Source organism: Phasianus colchicus, chromosome 1 (genome assembly GCF_987193195.1).
Source record: "Phasianus colchicus chromosome 1, bPhaCol1.hap1.1, whole genome shotgun sequence".
Taxonomy (NCBI): Eukaryota; Metazoa; Chordata; class Aves; order Galliformes; family Phasianidae; genus Phasianus; species Phasianus colchicus.
In genome coordinates this window covers 127,479,433-127,488,646 of record NC_143436.1, presented here as the reverse complement: position 1 = coordinate 127,488,646, position 9,214 = coordinate 127,479,433, and the positions used below count along the sequence as shown (strand labels likewise).

General features: G+C 34.9%; 1 long non-coding RNA gene across 1 annotated transcript; it reads right to left on the bottom strand.

The window, feature by feature from the left end:
* Nucleotides 1-1,027: 1,027 nt before the first annotated feature.
* On the bottom strand, nucleotides 1,028-8,862 carry LOC149920024 (uncharacterized). Its single transcript, XR_016463788.1, has 3 exons — nucleotides 8,715-8,862; nucleotides 2,687-2,832; nucleotides 1,028-1,597 (listed from the first exon to the last, which is right to left on the bottom strand). It is a non-coding gene; the product is annotated as an uncharacterized LOC149920024 (long non-coding RNA).
* Nucleotides 8,863-9,214: the final 352 nt, after the last annotated feature.

Here is a 9,214-nt window from a genome sequence, read left to right as displayed (position 1 = left end):
GTGAGATATTAATATAGTATATTAATAGTACTATCAGAGTTTTAGAGTGCTAAAAATAAATAGTGTCTTTCAGGTGCAAAATATAAAGTGAAGAACTGAGAATTTAGAATTGGGAACCAAGGTGATTCCTAGCCCAAAATATTTTCTTAGGGATTTAGATTATTCCTTTTAGATATGTAAACAGGCCACTTTTTCTTTCCTGTTTGGTACTACTCTGATGACATGCTGTATATAACAACTTGGAGAAATCTCTGTAGAAGTGTAAGATTCAGAATCTGTTCAGTTATCAACTTTGTACACTTTTAACTGAAACCTTGCATTTCCTAGAAGAGACTATACTCAACAGGCTATTGCTAGATATGCCTGCTCTTGTTCTACAAGGAATGAAAGAAAGAGTTAGTTCAAGGTCAGTGGTTACACTGAATCCTACATTCTGTTCCTGGTACCTTTCGTGCATTTTATTCAGACTCTTTCATGGAGAATACAGAGGGAAAAAAAGGTCTGGTCATACAGAAGAGATGAAAATTGTAAAAAGATAAAAAACTACAGAAAGCCTGCCGATTATGACGACTGAACTAGCCTGACCCAGCTGCTGAAACTGCGTACTTCTGAGGGCAAAATCTCTCACCTCTTCTATCATCCAGCTGGGAGGCCAGTCAGAAAGGATTGTAGTTTCCACAAAGCATTATTAAGCATGGTTATAGAGAGGAGTGGGGAGAGTGAAGGACACCATAGTCCTCCCAGCTGGAAGTAGTTCTGAGTTTGTGTCTATATGTCTTGCAGGCACCTAAGAAATGCCAAGGTAGATTTACAGCGTACGGACACCTGAGAATTTAAGCAAGGAATTGAAAGGAAGAAGTTCAATCTAAGAGTAGTTTGCTTCTTTTTCACTGAACTGCCACCAAAAAAGCAAATTTGGGTTTTCTCTTGATTGGCACAAAGCTGTTTCTTTTTCCAGTACTCTGAAAGCCTTCAATAATCAGATAAGTTTAAGTCATAGCTAGTTAAATCTATTTCCTCCAAGTTTTCCTCTACTCTGCTGCGAATGCTGCATTTCAGATTATTTCTCTCAAGGAGCAACTGGTATACTAGAAAAAAAGACATCTGATTTCCTGCAGTCCCTTGGGGCTGTAGGCCTACATATCGACACTGTATCTTTTACTAATCACACTGACTGTTGGATGTACATCATTGATTCTCAGGTAGCTAAAAAGTTGGGGATTCTGCATCCCCACTACAAGTGGGGCATTAAGTAGTGCCTCGGTGTGTAAATTCAGGCTAGACTAAAGGGAAGCATATAAACAAGCTAGAGCGGCTGTTTACAAGCGTGGATTGTAATAGGACAAGGGAGAATGGTTTTAAACTGAGACAGGGGAGGTTTAGATTAAATATGAGGAAGTTTTTTTACTCAGGGTGGTGACACACTGGAACAGGTTGACCAAGGAGGTTGTGAATGCCTCAGCCCTGGAGGTATTCAAAGCCAGGCTGGATGTGTCTCTGGGCAGCCTGGTCTGGTGGTTGGCGATCCGGCACATAGCAGGAGGGTTGAAACTAGACGATCATTGTGGTCCTTTTCAACCCAGGCCATTCCACGATTCTATGAAAGGAAACTTCTCATCAAAAAGAGCCCTCCTTTTATACTAGAATCTACCAACAGTACACTCCTCATACAGAAAACTCATACAGAAAAACAATTTTTAATTGGTATTGTATAATGTTCTGACAAACATATGATGGAAAAGAATCCAACAAAGGGGTAAATAGGAAAATGAAGTACTCTCTTTATGATCTGTGACAAGTGCAAAGTCATTCTTCCTAACATATAAAACCATTGATAATCTTCAAGGAAAAGGTGTTTGTGGAGATTCCCCACATGTATATGGAGAGACTTCACATTCTCTTATCCACCTTTCAAAATCATTGCAGAAACTGGCATAGTGAATAACAGTGATACTCTGAGAATGTGTATGCATTAAGTTTCATTCAAATTCATTTTATTACTTAATCCTATCTATTTTGATTATGAATCTATACCTAACAAATGAGACATACTCTTTATGAAGAGAAAGTGCGGGTGATTAATATGGAACACACAGATAGCTTCTACACATTCATTTCTTTCTCTCTCTTCCTAACATCTTTACTTCTTCCCTCTAAGAAGAATGATAATTTAAAAAAAAAAAATCATCTTTCAGGATTACTTCACACTGTTAAAGTACAAAGGACATTTGTTTTATGATGATTTGTTTATAGTTTTTTTTTTTAAAAGATGTTTTTAAACTTACACAATTTTTTTTTCACCTTGGAATGTTTCTCAACTCAAGTTGAAGTGACCTGCCAAATCAATTTTTTTTTTTCCTGTTATTTGAATATGTATTTAAGATAAACTGGTATACATCAGACACTTGAAAATACATTTGTCAACTAAAATTACATCATTAATGAATGAGATTGTCTCCTACAATTTACTTAAACACTGAATAAATTTAATATAACTAAAATATCAAGGACTACGTAGGATAAGAAGTAGGTTCCTTTTCATCCTCATACTGTTAAAACTTAACTGATTACATTCAATCCTCTATTTATGAATTTAGTTCTCAGGATTTAAGGAACTCTAAGTACCTCTTCCAAAATCAGCATTTTTCTTATTAATAATGATTTTTAAAAAAGTGAAAAATCATACCTGGTGCAATTTGCAAGTATGGAAAATATTCAGGTCTCAAGGAATTTTCATTATCTTAAATCTTGTTTTGGATCCTGATAAAGAACTGCCTTCCAGGTGATTGCATTCTGGCTTCACATATTTCTTCATTTAGGTGGCAGTTTAATCTGCAAAATGTTACGTATATATACTTTTTTATTTTCTTTGGAAAGTTAGAAGAAATCAATTTAGAGAGAGAAAAAACACAATCAATAGGCACAGTTTGCTGGAAACAGGCACTTGAACATTTAAGAGAGTTTCACAAGCTGGATGGGTCAGATAGGGGTATATTCTAGTTTGCCCTCATCTATCATCACACTGGCTTTCTAAGTAGCACAAAAATCAATCCTAAATCATGTCTTGCTGGTGGAGATTGCAGATTTCAAGCACATAAAAAAAATAGACAAAAATCATTTCGCAAATGACTGCACTGAAGGTCGATAGAAAAGCCATTGCATTAGATGTTAGAGCCAGATGGGTCCATAGACATTAACTGAAGCATCAGCAAATAGAGTTTTAGAACTATTATATATCAAGACATTATCATTAAATTTCACATCAATTCAGCTACAATATAATCCCTTATTTTGAAACAAACAAACATCAAGATATTTCTTCTTTTTCCAGGAATTTGCAATAAATCTTTCTTAAGTACACACCACATTTTCTCATCTTCTCCTGGTATTGGATCCTGGTATTCTGCACACCTGCAGCAGCCGATGTCATGGCGCTAAGTTTATTTTATGCTTTTAAATTCACTGTGGAGGAAAAGTATTGTAGATACATATGTAATCATTTCGAGAACATTACAGCCTTTTTATCTATTTCATGGTTTTGTGCTGCATCTGCCAGTAAAGCTGACACTGCAAGTTAATCTCTTGAAGTATATATTTCTAATGCTTAATGATTTACAGTAGTGAAACTCTCAGACTAAGAGGAATGAGACAACCTGTCTCACCAGTATGTGCACAAGCACGAACAGGATTCACCCTCTGACCACCTTCTTAGAAGATGTTAGAAACCTTCGATGATTCTTTCTATACTCATGATCACTTTTTGCGATAAGCAATAAACATTAATAATGGTTCTGTTATCGTAGAGCTGGAATCAATTGGAAACAACAAGTTTCAGAAAAAAGAGAACAGTATTTCACAGATAAACATACAGTAAATACAATTTTACACCTAATACTGTGACTGCTATCATGCTTATCAGTAAAACAGTGTTGGTAAAAGTCCATTTGGAGAAACAGAAAAGTATATTCAAATTAAAGATGACATTTACCAGTTTATTGGTAAAAGAAATAAATACAATCGAGTCTGGTGTGCATTTCAATATATCCAGTGATTATTAAAACTAAAATTTTGCTACACATTCTATAATAGTTTGTCTGTTTCTTTTTCAGCTTCTTCACTTATTCTTTATTGTTACTTCTATCTCTTTCTGTACAATTTAATCCTATCCCCCACAGTTCCTCGCAACTTTTCCAAAGTAAGTTTCAAAGGAACTGTAGATACAAATGAAAGCAAATTCTTACATTCTAATTTCACAATTAGAATATACTTTCTCTATTTTTGTGGAGGCTACAGTGATGTTTTCCAGATGAAGTCTTGTTAGTGCAAGCTCCTTGTGCTAAGCCAAAATAAAGCTAATGAGGAATATTGAGGAGAATGAAAATATTTGAAGCAGACTAGAAGAATTTCAAGAAAAAAATTATACAGCTCACATGCTTCATCCAGGGCAGCTGTGGACTTGACCTCTAGGATACTACTGTTTTATGAAGTTTTGTATAAGTCACACTTTTTTTTCTCCCCAATATGTCCTATTCTAAACTGCATATATACATATATATATTGCTAAGATTTTATGCAGATTTATCCTTGTCTCAATCTTTCCTCATTTTTTATTTCCTATATTCATGATTTGCAAACGGTATCTTTTCAGTTTATGGTGCCTGATTGGGCCCTGAATATTGCACCTTGCAACAGAATGAATCATGAAATAAAATTTCATGGTCTGTCCTCAATTTCTATATTAACCTGGATAATATCAGTGAACTTGGACATAATGCTGGAATCCTTTGGAATCAGGTAAGACTGGAGTCAAAACCTTCAAATGCTACCAGTACTACCAAGTTCGTAGCTTTGTGTTTGACAGAACTTTGACAAAATCTTGGAGGAAAACGCATTTAGATACAGGTCTCTGACTCAGTGCAGAATTTGGATGTAACCAGATTCCACAATTCTGTGGAAAGTTCTTTGTTTTTCCTAAGCATACTAATTTAGAATAGATACATACTGAGGATTTTTAAATAATTTCAAAAGACTAAATAATATTAGAATTCTATGGCTATCTCAAAATCAGCATTAATAAGTTCTAGACATATGCATTTAAGACTCAAGTGAAAAGATAAATAAACACTTAATGATGCAGAAAGACGCAACAGAAAACATATACAGTTTCTTTTTGATTTTAGAAAATACGTAGTCAGTCCAAAAGTAGTACCTCCTACTTATTCCCATGGAAATTACAGCAGATACAAAAGAGCACAATAGTACTATTTGATAGATCAATTTCTCAGCTATGAAACACTAGCTTTCAGTATTATCAATATCATTAACTACATCTTTTTGCTAGGAGCGAACAAGAACCTGCTCATAAAAATCCATACCAGTGGAGGTGAACCACTGTCACCATTGCCACCGCTGAAACGCATCACCCACTGCCTCACTGTGCTCCCATCCACTGTTTGGTCTCCAGCAATGTTCAACAAGTGTCAATGAATTTGAAAATGAAGTTTTTTTTCTGCATGGAGGAATTCATTTACATGCCTTTTCTTCATCCACAATTCCATGTCAGATGCCACTTTTGTCAGACTGCTCCTCTGCTGCCATCTGCCACAGACCAATAAAGTGCAACAAAATACTGGTGGGAAGGTTCAGCCTCTACTACTACCTTACCATCAACATCCTCTTCTGACATTGTAGACATAACGAAACAGAAGGCATTACTTTCAGAGCAGCCCTCATACATGTTCCTGTTAAATAAGTAACTGAACAATGTCTGCTTTGAATAGTTAAGTGTACACACTTCCAAATCAATTTTGGCATCTTCAGTGTGGTTTTATAAGCAAGTATTTCTCTGTCATTTGGACATAAATTTCTACCACAACAGCTGTGTTGACATGATTTGCTTGTCATTTTTCACCCAAAATGCCACTGGCATTCCCCAGACAAGGAACAGAAAACCAAATTGTCAGTCCCACATCATTCAGTTTGATTGTTTGTATGGAGACCAATAACCTTGGGATGCAAGCTTTTGTTGAAAGAACATCATATAATTCACAACTCAAATGCAATCCACTTGTTTCCCTTTTAAAAAGATGTGCTTAACTTTAAATACCTATGCCCTTTAGCAAGCCTTGGGCAAGAACACAGCACAGAGGCTCTATAGAAAGCAAAACAAAGGAACTGGAATGCTGACGTTCATAGATGTTTTTTTCTTTGTTAACATACTCAACTGGAGGAGCAATATTTCCATTTTTTTCTGTGCTAGAGAAACAGAGTACCCTGATCAAGTTGCATTGGTAATCTGTAACACTTGAGCAGATTTCTTAGGCCATTATGTTTTGACAATTTACATAAAAGTGTACTTTCCAAGATAGTGAATTAGCTCACACAGATGAAGTTGATTCTTTGCTGTTATTCTGCATCCATATAGAGGCTTTTTCCTGGTCCCGTTTAAGTGTAAGGGAATAACTAATTATTTATTTCCTCTTTATCTGCCACAAACCCCATGAGGCATCTGTTCTGTGAAGAGGATTTTGGAAGGAACTCTTGAAGCTGGGGAAGTGGGATTACGCAGTGCAGGAGAGCAGCTCTGAAATGATTCCTCTTACTTCACTGAAGGAGAGGACATGGCTTACTTCAGAGTTTAATTTTGTTCTCATTTATACTTGCGTAAATCCAAGCAAGTAAGTAAAAATGGAATTCAAATAGAAATATATTTTATGGAATCCTTTTTAAAATTATTGTATATATCACTGAAAACCATATGTTGATATTCTCATTCTGAATACACTGTTAGAACAAGCTCAGACCTTTTTAACACTGTAATAAAAGGAAAAAATACAAAACGCAGCAGAAACTAAATAAATCCTCTCTTCTTTTCCACCTCAGGGAGGTTTTTATTTTAAATCTTATCCAAGGGCTTACAGAAATAAGTCCATATACTAAAAGTTAGCTATTAATTGTATCTGAAAAATGATTATTGATCTTGGAGCAAAATTGTCCCTGATAGGAGTTGAACACTAAAGAAAACACTAAAGTAATCTGAACATATACTTAGATTCAGATACTCTATTCATGATATTTCAATTGAATATTGATTTCTTAGTAGCAGAGATTACTTTAAGCTGCAGCATGTCTTAGTTTTTATCTAAAAAAACTGCACATAGATCATGTGAGATACATGCTATTTTGCACTTAATCATCTTCTACAGATTTTAAATCAAGCTTGATATTTGTTCTATTCCTTGTACTACTGCAAAATAGCTATTTTTAACTTTTAACTTTACTGAAGTCTGAAGTCACACTTCACAAAGAATAGAAAGTTACACTTTTTTTTTTTTATAGCTGCAAAGCAATAGCACAAGGAAAATAAACTAAGACAAGATTTTATTTTACTCTTCCTTGTTGTAACCGATAGTTTTCTGTTTTCAAAGCAATTTCTCTATGATAGAGTTCAGTCCCAGGTTCAACTTCAAGCTGTGTCTAGTGTAATTCCAGTGCTGCTAGTATTTCTGGAAAAAAGCCCAGATGGTTTTAAGTACTGTACTGTTAAAAAAAAAAAAAAGTAATTTCTTTTGCACATTGTATGAGATCAGGTATTGCTTGCCGCTAGAAAAAGAAGTACTTATACGACAGACTTTATCCACCTTCCAAATTTTTATTATACAGAAGATACAGAAGTATAAATTCTTCACTAAGACAAAATTAACCTTCTGATACCCAAGCAAAAAATATTTTATTTGTAGACATTTAAATTGCTCCCTTTCAACTTCAAGAGTTGAAGTTCTTCATTTTAATGGAGTATTTACATTCACTAGTATATCGCTTTAAAAAATGGATTTTCGTCACATACACTCTCTTGTGCCTACTGGCTCAGGCAGTCATGCTATTTCTCAGTTTCTATTAAAAACACTGTTTTTCAATATAGCAGCCATAAAGCCCAGATATGCTTTTTTTTTTTCCCTTGTTCTTTGGTGTGTCTCAGTAACCAAATATATATCTTTCAATGTCAGAGTAACGCTCTACAAACCTAAAGTGCATGAACTATGAAAATTTTTCACTCTCTTTCCACTTCAGTGAGTTGGAAGCAATCTTACAGCTGGTTTAGATTAGGAGAGTTGATCACATTCCTTTAGAAGAATAGTTCTGAACAGGTTGGAAACTAGAGGAAAGAAGCTAATGTAGTGAAAGGACATGAGGTCTTTTAGCACTAGGTTGTGAAACAAGTCTACTAGTAAAGTGGTAACTAATCCTCAGGAAAAAAAATGCACTTAAAAAATGCAAAACTCACATAGAGAACTGTAATTTTTTTTTTTTTTTAAGAGGAAGTAAGCAAAAGCTACGACTGACAGGTAAACAGGAGATTGAGGCCTATTTAGTTCTGAAAAGTATTTATAACTAGCATCAACTTAGTTTGCTTGGACGTCTACGTTCCTTATATGAGTCTATCGAAAATAACCTGTAACTGTGGTATCTTTCAGGAACTTTTACAAGGCCACTTTAAAATCCCACACAGAAAGTAATAAATAAATAAATACAAATAGAAGGACTGAAAAATGAGAGACACAAGTAGAAAGACAATCAGTAGAAATCACACATACTTAAAAAAGATGATGACACCTCATATAATCAATGAATGTACAGATGTTATAAACTTGAAATGTACCAGAGAATTTGGCTAAGCAGTTATTATATCAAAAGAAAGTAGATAGAATGCCTACCTGTACCCTAGGCTTACTGTGAAATTCCAGAGGAGATACCTATAGATAAGATTCTTCCTCACTGGTAGTCAGCTCTTAAATGGGTCTAGGAGAGGTGGAGCCAGGCTCCACCCCTTCTGGCAGCACAGGTGAATTGCCTTCACCTGTGCTCCAGTGGCTGACTCATCGTTTGCCTCAGGTGATCAATCAGAGGTTCAGGCCATGATTCAGCAGTTCCCATACACCCCTGCTTATTGGATACTCAAATATTACTATCGTCAGTTTCTGCTGATTTGCTCTGATTTTACACTTAAAAACAAAGATAGGAAAGATAACTGTTCATCTGAAAGAAAAATGACTGTAAATACATTCTGAACAAGTAGAACTGAGTCTGTTACATTTTTGTTCTTTGCATTAAAATCCTCAAGCATTTTCAGTATATTATCAATACATTGTGAAATATATTTTAATAGACACAACATTACAATGTACTACTGAAAAAAAAAAAAAAACCACTAAAA